Source organism: Octopus sinensis, linkage group LG18 (assembly GCF_006345805.1).
Source record: "Octopus sinensis linkage group LG18, ASM634580v1, whole genome shotgun sequence".
Lineage (NCBI taxonomy): Eukaryota > Metazoa > Mollusca > Cephalopoda > Octopoda > Octopodidae > Octopus > Octopus sinensis.
In genome coordinates, this window is record NC_043014.1 from 3,893,928 (window position 1) to 3,903,278 (window position 9,351).

The 9,351-nt window shown below is 38.0% G+C and overlaps 1 long non-coding RNA gene across 2 annotated transcripts in view; it reads left to right on the forward strand.

The window, feature by feature from the left end:
• LOC118766839 overlaps positions 1-7,506 on the forward strand; it is a 22,811-nt gene extending 15,305 nt beyond the window's left edge. For both annotated transcript variants that reach the window (XR_005002748.1, XR_005002747.1), the window contains one exon: positions 7,479-7,506. This is a non-coding gene — a long non-coding RNA (uncharacterized LOC118766839). The remainder of the gene's footprint in view (positions 1-7,478) is intronic.
• The last annotated feature ends 1,845 nt before the right edge of the window (positions 7,507-9,351 follow it).

Below are 9,351 nucleotides of genomic sequence, written 5' to 3' on the forward strand. Positions count from 1 at the left end.
CACTACTGCACCCAGACAGGCGCATAACACATGAATACAGACAATACATATACACAAACACGCAACGCACATAACCACACGCAGTATGCATACGCACCGACAAATATCGCCCTCAATACATAATCAATACACATGCACACAATTTGGTCATTGGCACATACATACACAAGAACAGGCTCCGCCTGAACAAGGACACATCACATTCTACACACAACACGCACACGTTAATCCCACACATACACACACGTCCATATGCATACTAACACAGATACACATTTCCATACGAACACGCACACACATATACACCCAGACTCGCTCATACATATCTACCCACACGCTGCCATTCACATATATACCCTCACACACACTACTCACACACGCTTGAGCACCTTAGTTCGTTTGGATTACAGTTACACTTGTTATTTTCATACACCCTCAACAAATTAGACTGCTGGAAAAGAAATAATCTTAGCATCGATTTACAACAAGCAATCTCAGATGCAAAGAGGCCTCCAAAGTAGGTCCCTAAGCTGTATCTAATGAAACTGTTTTCTAGAGCCGTACGAATCTGGGTTTTATACCCATTTCCTCTCTCCATCTCTTCACATCTTTCAGGATAGTTCCCAATACACCTCTAAGTACTCCAATACATTTTCCTCTCAAATAGAGACAACAGAAAGGCCAGGTCCTCGTACTATACTCTTCTTTCTATACTTCTCCTATTAATGTTTTCATTATTTGGGACTGAAAAGTCAATTGTCTGGATACATTCTATTCTCTTTATCTACTACTACTACCAAATCAGACCTTCAAGCTTCTATTACTGTGTCAGTCTGAATGTTAAAGACCCATACCATTTTATATCTCTTACATTCTACTAATTTACTAGGTTCATGTTCATACCAGTTATCACCATGTTCAAATAGTAGCTTTCTACATAGCTTCCAGTGGATTATCTCTCTAGATTATCATGTCTTTTCTACTATTCCTTCTGTACCAGCATGCTACATTTACTTACCAAAGGATTAACGCTTTCCTCTTTTGATTTCCATAATATTCATTGGTAATCTACTTTGTTTTTGTCTATTTTGGCCATTATCAAATTAGTCCTCCATACTTGATCTTATGCCGCTACTAACAAACTTTGTCTTCCGCTCCAGCTTCCCTTTCTGCAAACATGACCATCTCCCAGTACTACAATTTGATGCTACTATCTTTGGAAATCTACCATCCATAGGAGTCTATATCTAATCAAGGTAACTCCAAAAAGTCTCCTATTGATATTAACCCTCTTCCGCCTTCATTTCTGTGTTGATATAATCTTACTACTCCTGCCTTTGTGTGGAGTCATCCATCTGTCTAAATTTGCAAATACAGTTTTTGTCTAATTTACAAAAGCTGCTGAGTATCTAAGTAATGAGACTGCCTAAGTAAACACGGCCTTCACTACATTTGGACTATTTACCTTTGCCTTCATTAGCTTCCTCACCCTCCGATGTACTCCTTCTCCATTTTCGTTTACATTTCTGTATTTAGTACCCAGATTCTAATACTCCTCGATACTTACTGCTCTCTCCTCCTTCCAATCATTTAAAGGTCTGGCCATCTGTTAATTGGACGTCTTCACTGTTGACTATCTGCCCCTTCTCATAACTAATATCTATGCCAAATTCCATGCCTATATCGTTGTTGAAGTGTCTTACAGTCTGTATTATAAATGTAACGTTTTTTCACTCTTACTAAATACCAACAGATCTTCCATGAGGAGCAATTGTGACCCGTTGTGGATGGTAGTAGTGTTTGGGACTGTTTTTGAAAAAACAATTTTTTCAAAACAGTCCCAATCGCTGCTATAATCCATAACGAGGCACATTTAGGTCAATTGACCATTTAACACGCTACTACTATCACACTACCTGCATTCCTTCTTATTCTCCCTTCTTATTCTCCTTCTTCTTCTTCGTCTTCTTCCTCTCCTTCCAACTCCTTCCTAACTTTACCACTATTGCTGTTTAGAGTAACACCTAGGCAAACTTTATAAACAAAACATTCAAAAGAGATGTCTCAAGAATTCAGTCACTAAAAACTGCATGGCTGCAGTTTAATGACTGAAAATATGTACAGGTGTGGTTTCATTTATTATTCTAGTTGAAGAGCATTTAGGACGTATCTGAGTGGTATGAGATCCGAATATAAGGTGTGGGAAGTTTATGTAGATATAGGTTAAAAATTGTCACTGAGAGGACAAATAGTCATATTCCAGTCGAATTTTCAAGACTATTTTCCGTGTAAAGTCCATAGACATAACAGCCTTATATGTATTTAGCTAAGCAGCATTCTGCGGTGTTTCCTAAGTGGATGTGAAAAGTTATTCATGGGATGGTAACGGAGAATTGAGCGGAAAGATCTGCGGATGTTGATTTTTGTTAGAGTTGTACATGTGGGAGTAATTCTTTTGTTGTTGTAGCCATTATATATTTCATGATAAGTTTGTAAAGTAGTGTGGTGCTTCAGTGAGTTTGTCTTAGTTTGTATTATGAATCCGAGTGATTCTTTGAAAAGCCATACGTCTGAGATGGTGGCGCCAGTACGAGACTTGCTTGAATTTTTAAAGTTGTGCGTGAACAGCTGAAATCTTTCTGTGATGGTACTTCATTCTAAGGTTTGGTGTATTTGAGACAGTAAAGAAATTCCTGTTAAACTAAATATCATTTTACTTTAAGATTTAAATGTTATGCACAGAACCTTACACCATGATTCTTGGACTATTCGCCCAGGTTTACATTGTTATGCTTTCATATTTCTCACAGTCTATCATGTGTTTTTTTTTTCATTTCTTTTCAACATTTTCTGAAGGCAAGTATAACAAATTATGACTGTGGCAATGGCTCACCAATTAAGCTGAATACTTTGTTGTCCAACCAGTGTAACTTCATAGCAACAGCAGGTTCTCGTATAAAACAGACATCGCACAGAATATTATGGTCATGATGGGATTTAGCGTTAATGAAAGAAATGATTGTATTAGTTCTGTATAAGTTTAATTGATATTTACTACGATATATAGTTGCGGCTTTTTCTAGCTCCGTTGTAAAAGAATAGGCACGAATATATATGAAGTAAGACAAGCTGAATATGAAATAAGATAAGCATTGTTTCAAAGCAGGCCCTGAAAAGGAACTTTCAACATTCAGATTGCGATGGTAAAGGACAATGATGAGCTTACGCATGATTTCTATGTGTGTGTGTGTGTGTGTGTGTGTGTGTGTGTGTGTGTGTGTGTGTGTGTGTGTGTGTGAGAGTGTGTGTGTGTGAGTGTGTGTGTGTGTGTGTTTGTGTGTGTGTATGTGAGTGTGTGCGGCTTTAACGACAAAAGCTCATTAAAAGCCGAACAGTATAAAATCTATTGATGTATTGTACACAAGAGATTTGGGGTTTAGATATTCTTTGTTCTGGTGACGTAAATAAAGGTCGCATGTTCCGTATTACTGTCTCTGGGATAAGAAATATTTTATTGCCTTTCTAAATAAACAGAGGTTTCCTGATACGATATCGGAATGGAGAGGAATAGACAACAGGATGACGCAGACAAAATTTGAAGGGCCTATGGATCCCCCTAATTTTACTGTCAATGGAAACCTTTATCATGGTCCAAACCAATCAGTATATGACCTGAGAAGATATCCAAGCCGAGACTATTTGTATAAAAATGTAATTTGTAACTTGGCTTGTAATACTAGAATGACCAGTTTGTTAATTTGGTGTCACGGTTTCTATCCGAGACAAATACAATTCGGATTTCGTTACTTACATATAAGCCTACATCCATCCATACATACATACATACGTACATACATACATACATAATACATACATACTTACATACTTACATACATACATACATACATACATACATACATACATACATACATACATACATACATGCATCCATCCATACATACATACATACATACATACATACATCCATCCATCCATACATGCATCCATCCATCCATACATATATACGTGCATACGTACATACATACATACAACATACATACATAATACATACATACATACATACTTACATACATACAAACATACATGCATACATACATACATACATACAAACATACATACTTACATACATACATACATACATATATACGTACATACATACATACATACATACATACTTACATACATACATACATACATGTATACATACATGCATACATGCATACATACATACATACATACATACATACATACATACAAAAATATCGAAAAGTCTACACTAGATGTCAAGAAAAGATATGTAGGGAAATTGACGCGCCCAAGATTACCGTCCGGGACGCAGTACACCCGACCATTTAGACGTTCAAAGACAGGTCTCCCAGCAAACATTGAAATATTTCCAAGGTTTATACGCTGTAAACCACAAAAATGCACACGATCACGTGCCCTGGGGCATGTTGCGGATGGTTTACCAGGAAGGTGAGTTTAATGGGCAAATACTGGTTGCCATAAAGTACTTATATGGATGTTCAAATGATTGTATTTATGTAAAAGTCGAAAGTTTTCAACGTGAAGGTTTCCCTTAGTTGAAGTGTGCATTGTTAGTGCCCCTTCTCACATTCTTTTTTGTGATCTGGTTGAATATGCGCAGCCATTGTGGTAGAGGATTCCTAATACATCTCTACGTGATCGGTCGACTGTTATTTGTAGACGACATGCTGCTACCTGATTCGTCTGATGGCCACCAACAACGTGCACCGAATGGGTTGGCTGACGAGTACCCCAAGGCAGGATTGACAAATACCGACTGTGTAGGAAAGTGGAACATCATTATTTCGGGTCTCTTTCACGAATGATTCAAAGTTGGTGTAATTATTAATCATTAGTTAATGAGTCACGGGTAAAAGACTTAAGCTATAAAATTAGTTCTTACTTGGTGTGTCATCAGGTTTATCGTCGAGAGATTTCTTGGAGATGAAACGGTTCTGTGAAAAAATAGAAATAGCATCATATAAATAGAACTTCAGGGTATTTATTATCGTTTAGAACTTAAAACAATGCAATAGATGACAACATATTCGGACAGGTATCATTGCCAACACTACAATCTCAACCCCTTAGAATCTTCTAGAAGGCGCTTCCATCAAGTCAAAGGATTTTCTGAACAATATCAGACAATACAACTCTGCATTTCAAAGAAGATAGATAAACATGAATTTACCCCGACGTCAAAGTTCAAGGGCAAGTCTATCCCATCATTGGTTCCCTGGTACTCGCGAATGAACAACCACAGTTCCTCCAAATTTACGCTATGAGTGATGTAGGACAAGAAACCCGACGTGAGGTGTCAAAATTTCCGATGATGGGTCGTGTTAGACACAGCGCACACTGCTGCAAAGGAGAGTATATCCCCAGCAATGCCGGGTATGTCTGCTAGTACACACACACACACACATACACACACACACACACATACAGACACATATATATTTACACATAGATATTTCTATATATATATATATATATATATATATATATATATATATATATACACATGTATATATATAGTTAAATTTAATCCAAACAAAAAAGCACAAAGAAGCACATCAACGCGTGGACGTGGAACAAATATAGTATTATTGGACGCCCAGGAAGGAAAGAAAGAAGGAGGGTTTAACGTTTCGGGTGGAGCTCTTCGTCGGAAACATACGAGATGGAATGATCCAGAGGAGGGAAGACAGAGGAAAATCGCCAACGGTACACACGCGCACACATTTTGAATGACCGGAGGGAAATGGGTGAAGAAAAGTTCTTTCAAAGACAGGAGAGTGGTAGAGGAGGAGGAATGTGTGTGTAAGTGTGGATAAGAGCGGGCGCGGAGGTCTGCGTGTGCGTGTGTGTGTATGTGTGTATGAGTGCAATGATGACACGTGTGTGTGTATGTGCGTGTGTATGTGTGTGTGGTTGTGGCTGTTAAACTTTGCGTGTTGTAGGGTTAGTAGCGTTAAGGTCAACGAAGAAGGAATTGGGCGTGGCTCCTTTTGTCTCTAGCACAGGTCAAGTAGTAGGTACTGCTAGTTTGATGTATGTGTGTGTGTGCGTGTATGTATATGTATCGTGTGTGTGTATTGTTTGTAGTGTGTGTGTGTGCATGTGTGTGTGTTCGTGTGTGTAGGCGTAGAGTTAGGGTGTTTGGCGAATAACAGTGCTTTACAGAGTGTATGTGTGCGTGTGTGTGTATGTGTGTACATGTATTTATAATTGTGCGCGTGTATGTATTATTGTGTACCGTGTGTATGGGACGTATGTGTGGGTTCATTTGTGTGTGTATGTATGTGCGTGCGTCTCGTATGTGCGTGTGTGCATGTACGTGTACGTTTGTATGTGTGTGTGTAAGCCTATATGGGTGTATATGCGTGTATCCGTGGGGTTGTGAGTTTTCGGTGTGTGCATTAATGTGCGTGTGTACGTGCGTATGTGTGCGCATGTTTTTACGTGCGTGTGTGTGTGTGTGTCTCTGTCTATATGTGTATACGGATGTGTATGTGTGTGCGTGTAGGCATATATTGTGTATGTATATGTATCGGTGTGTATGTGAATTCGTACATGCGTGTGTGTTTTGGGTTTTTCTGGAGTTGTGTGGGAGTAATGTGCGTGCGTGTGTGTCTCTGCCCATGTGTGTATAAGTGTGTGCGTATCTGTATGAGTATTGTTCGTTAAAAGTATATGTGGACATCTGTGCTGGTGTGTGTATGTACGTGTGTATGTATGTGTGTGTGTATTGTGTGCGTATGATGCATATATCTCCGTGATCACCGTCACAGACCAGTTGTTGCTACATATCGCTGGTCACAATGCGCTTCGCGTTGTTTTAGCCTTCAAATGACGCCACCCCCTGGCTAGGCGAGCAGGCCAACAGAAGAAAGGGAAAAAGTTGTAGAAAAAGAGTACAGCAGAGATCAACACAACCCACTCCCTGAGCCTCGTGGAGCATTAAACACTCACAACGCCCAGTCTGGGAATCGAAACCGCGATCCGACAACCATGAGTCCGCTGCCCTAACCACTGGGCCACTGCGCCTCCACCCAGACACACACACACATCACACATATATAAATACATATCGATATATACGCATGCACGTATACTTAAGCATACACACCATAAATATCACAAATATACATATCTACTTATACGCATACACACACAAACGCACACATATATGTGAGTGGACATACACTGTATAGTGTGATTGTTCGTGTACAATTGAGCACGTGTGTCTGTGTGCGTGCGTATGTGTGTGTGTTTGTGTTTATTTGTGCGTGTGTTTGTCCGTGTGTCTGTGTGTATGTATTTACATTCGTTCTTACATATTGTCATATATAAAAACCAACGTGAATTACAGTCAAACATTACGAAATCCACCGATCTACATTGGCACTCACACGTTTTATTTTCAGTTGGAAAGAAAAGATTAAAAAAAACTCGCCTCACTTCCGTTCCCGATGGAGAGAAATAGATAAATGTGTGTAAATATGTACGTATTCCTATGTGTGCGCGTGTGTGTGTTTGTATGTGTCTGTTTCTGTGCGGGTGCGCAAGTGTACATCTAGATATAATACTTAACACTAATATTTATAGGGCTAAACGTTGCAGCGACAGGGCATGGCCATGCTAGAACTCCACCATTAGATTTTTTTCATTACGCACTTATTTCCCTCTCCAGGATTATGTTTGGTGAAAGAGCGATCGGACAGGAGTACAATTCCACTATTCTTTGTGTTTCCTTGGGATGTGTGTATATGTATATACATACATATATACATATATATACATATACATAAACAAATATATATATATATATATATATATATATATATATATATATACACAGAGAGATAGATAGTTAGATAGATAGATAGATAGATAGATAAATAGATAGATAAATAGATAGTTAGATAGATAGATTGATAGATAGATATGTATGTATATACATTCGTAAGTATATATGTGTGTATGTATATATATATATATTTATGTATATATATATATATATGTGTGTGTGTGTGTGTGGAGGTACAATGGCCCAATGGTCGTAGGATCACGCTTTCGATTCCCAGACCGAGCGGTGATATATGTATGTATATGTATATATATATATATATATATAATTATAATAAGGGTTTTTGGCAATAAGTTGCTTAAACCACATACCGAAAATGTTAGAAAAAGAAGTCAAAGGCCTACCAATTCTATTACAGCAATGGTAGAAATGGTAGCCCTTTGACTGCTATTTCTAATATTTTCGGTATGTTGTTTAAGCAAATTGTTGCAAAAAACCCTCATTATAATTGTTTAAATTTTTACCGTATATGGTCCTTTTCCATACCGAAATACTACTAGGTGAAATTTATTGATTTTATTAAATTAATTATATTTCACACATTATCTGTATATATGTATATATATATATTACAGTGTCTGTGTGGGAAAACACTTGCTTCTTAACCACAAGGTATTCTGTTCATTCCCACTGCGTAGAAAATTTGACGAATGCCTACCACTATAACCTCGAGTTGACCAGAGCCATGTCAGTAGATTTGGTAGATTGAGACTGAAATAAGGGTGCTAAACACACACACACACACACACACACACACACACACACACAGACACACACACACACACACACACAAACACACGGATGTGTATGTATGTATGTATATACGTATTATGTATGTGTCTGTGATTGTCGCACCACTATCGCTTCTCAACTGATATCGGTGTGTTTACGTCCCCGTTACATAGTGGTTCGGCTAGAGATATCGATAGAATGAGCACTAGGCTTACAAAGAATAATTGCCAAAGTCGATTCGTCCTACCAAACGCAGTGCTCTAGCATGGCCGCAGTCAAATTACTGAAACGGGTAACAGAATATATTTATATACAAACACACACACACACACACACACACACACATACATATATACGTATGTATAGATAAATAGAGAGAGAGAGAGAGAGATAGACAGAGAGATACAGTGATAGATACGCACACGCATATATTTGTTTGTATATATATATCTATATATGTTCACGCACTATTATATTCATATATATGTATATTTATATATACATATATATGTATATTATATATACAAATATATGTACATGTATATATATGTATGTTTAGGTGTGTGCGCCTGTGTGTTCGTGTGTGATCTTATGTGTGTGTGTGCGCGCTCTATAGGAACATATGTACGTGATTCAGGCATACATCCTTACATCCATCTATCCATCCGTACGTACATACATCCATATATTCATACATA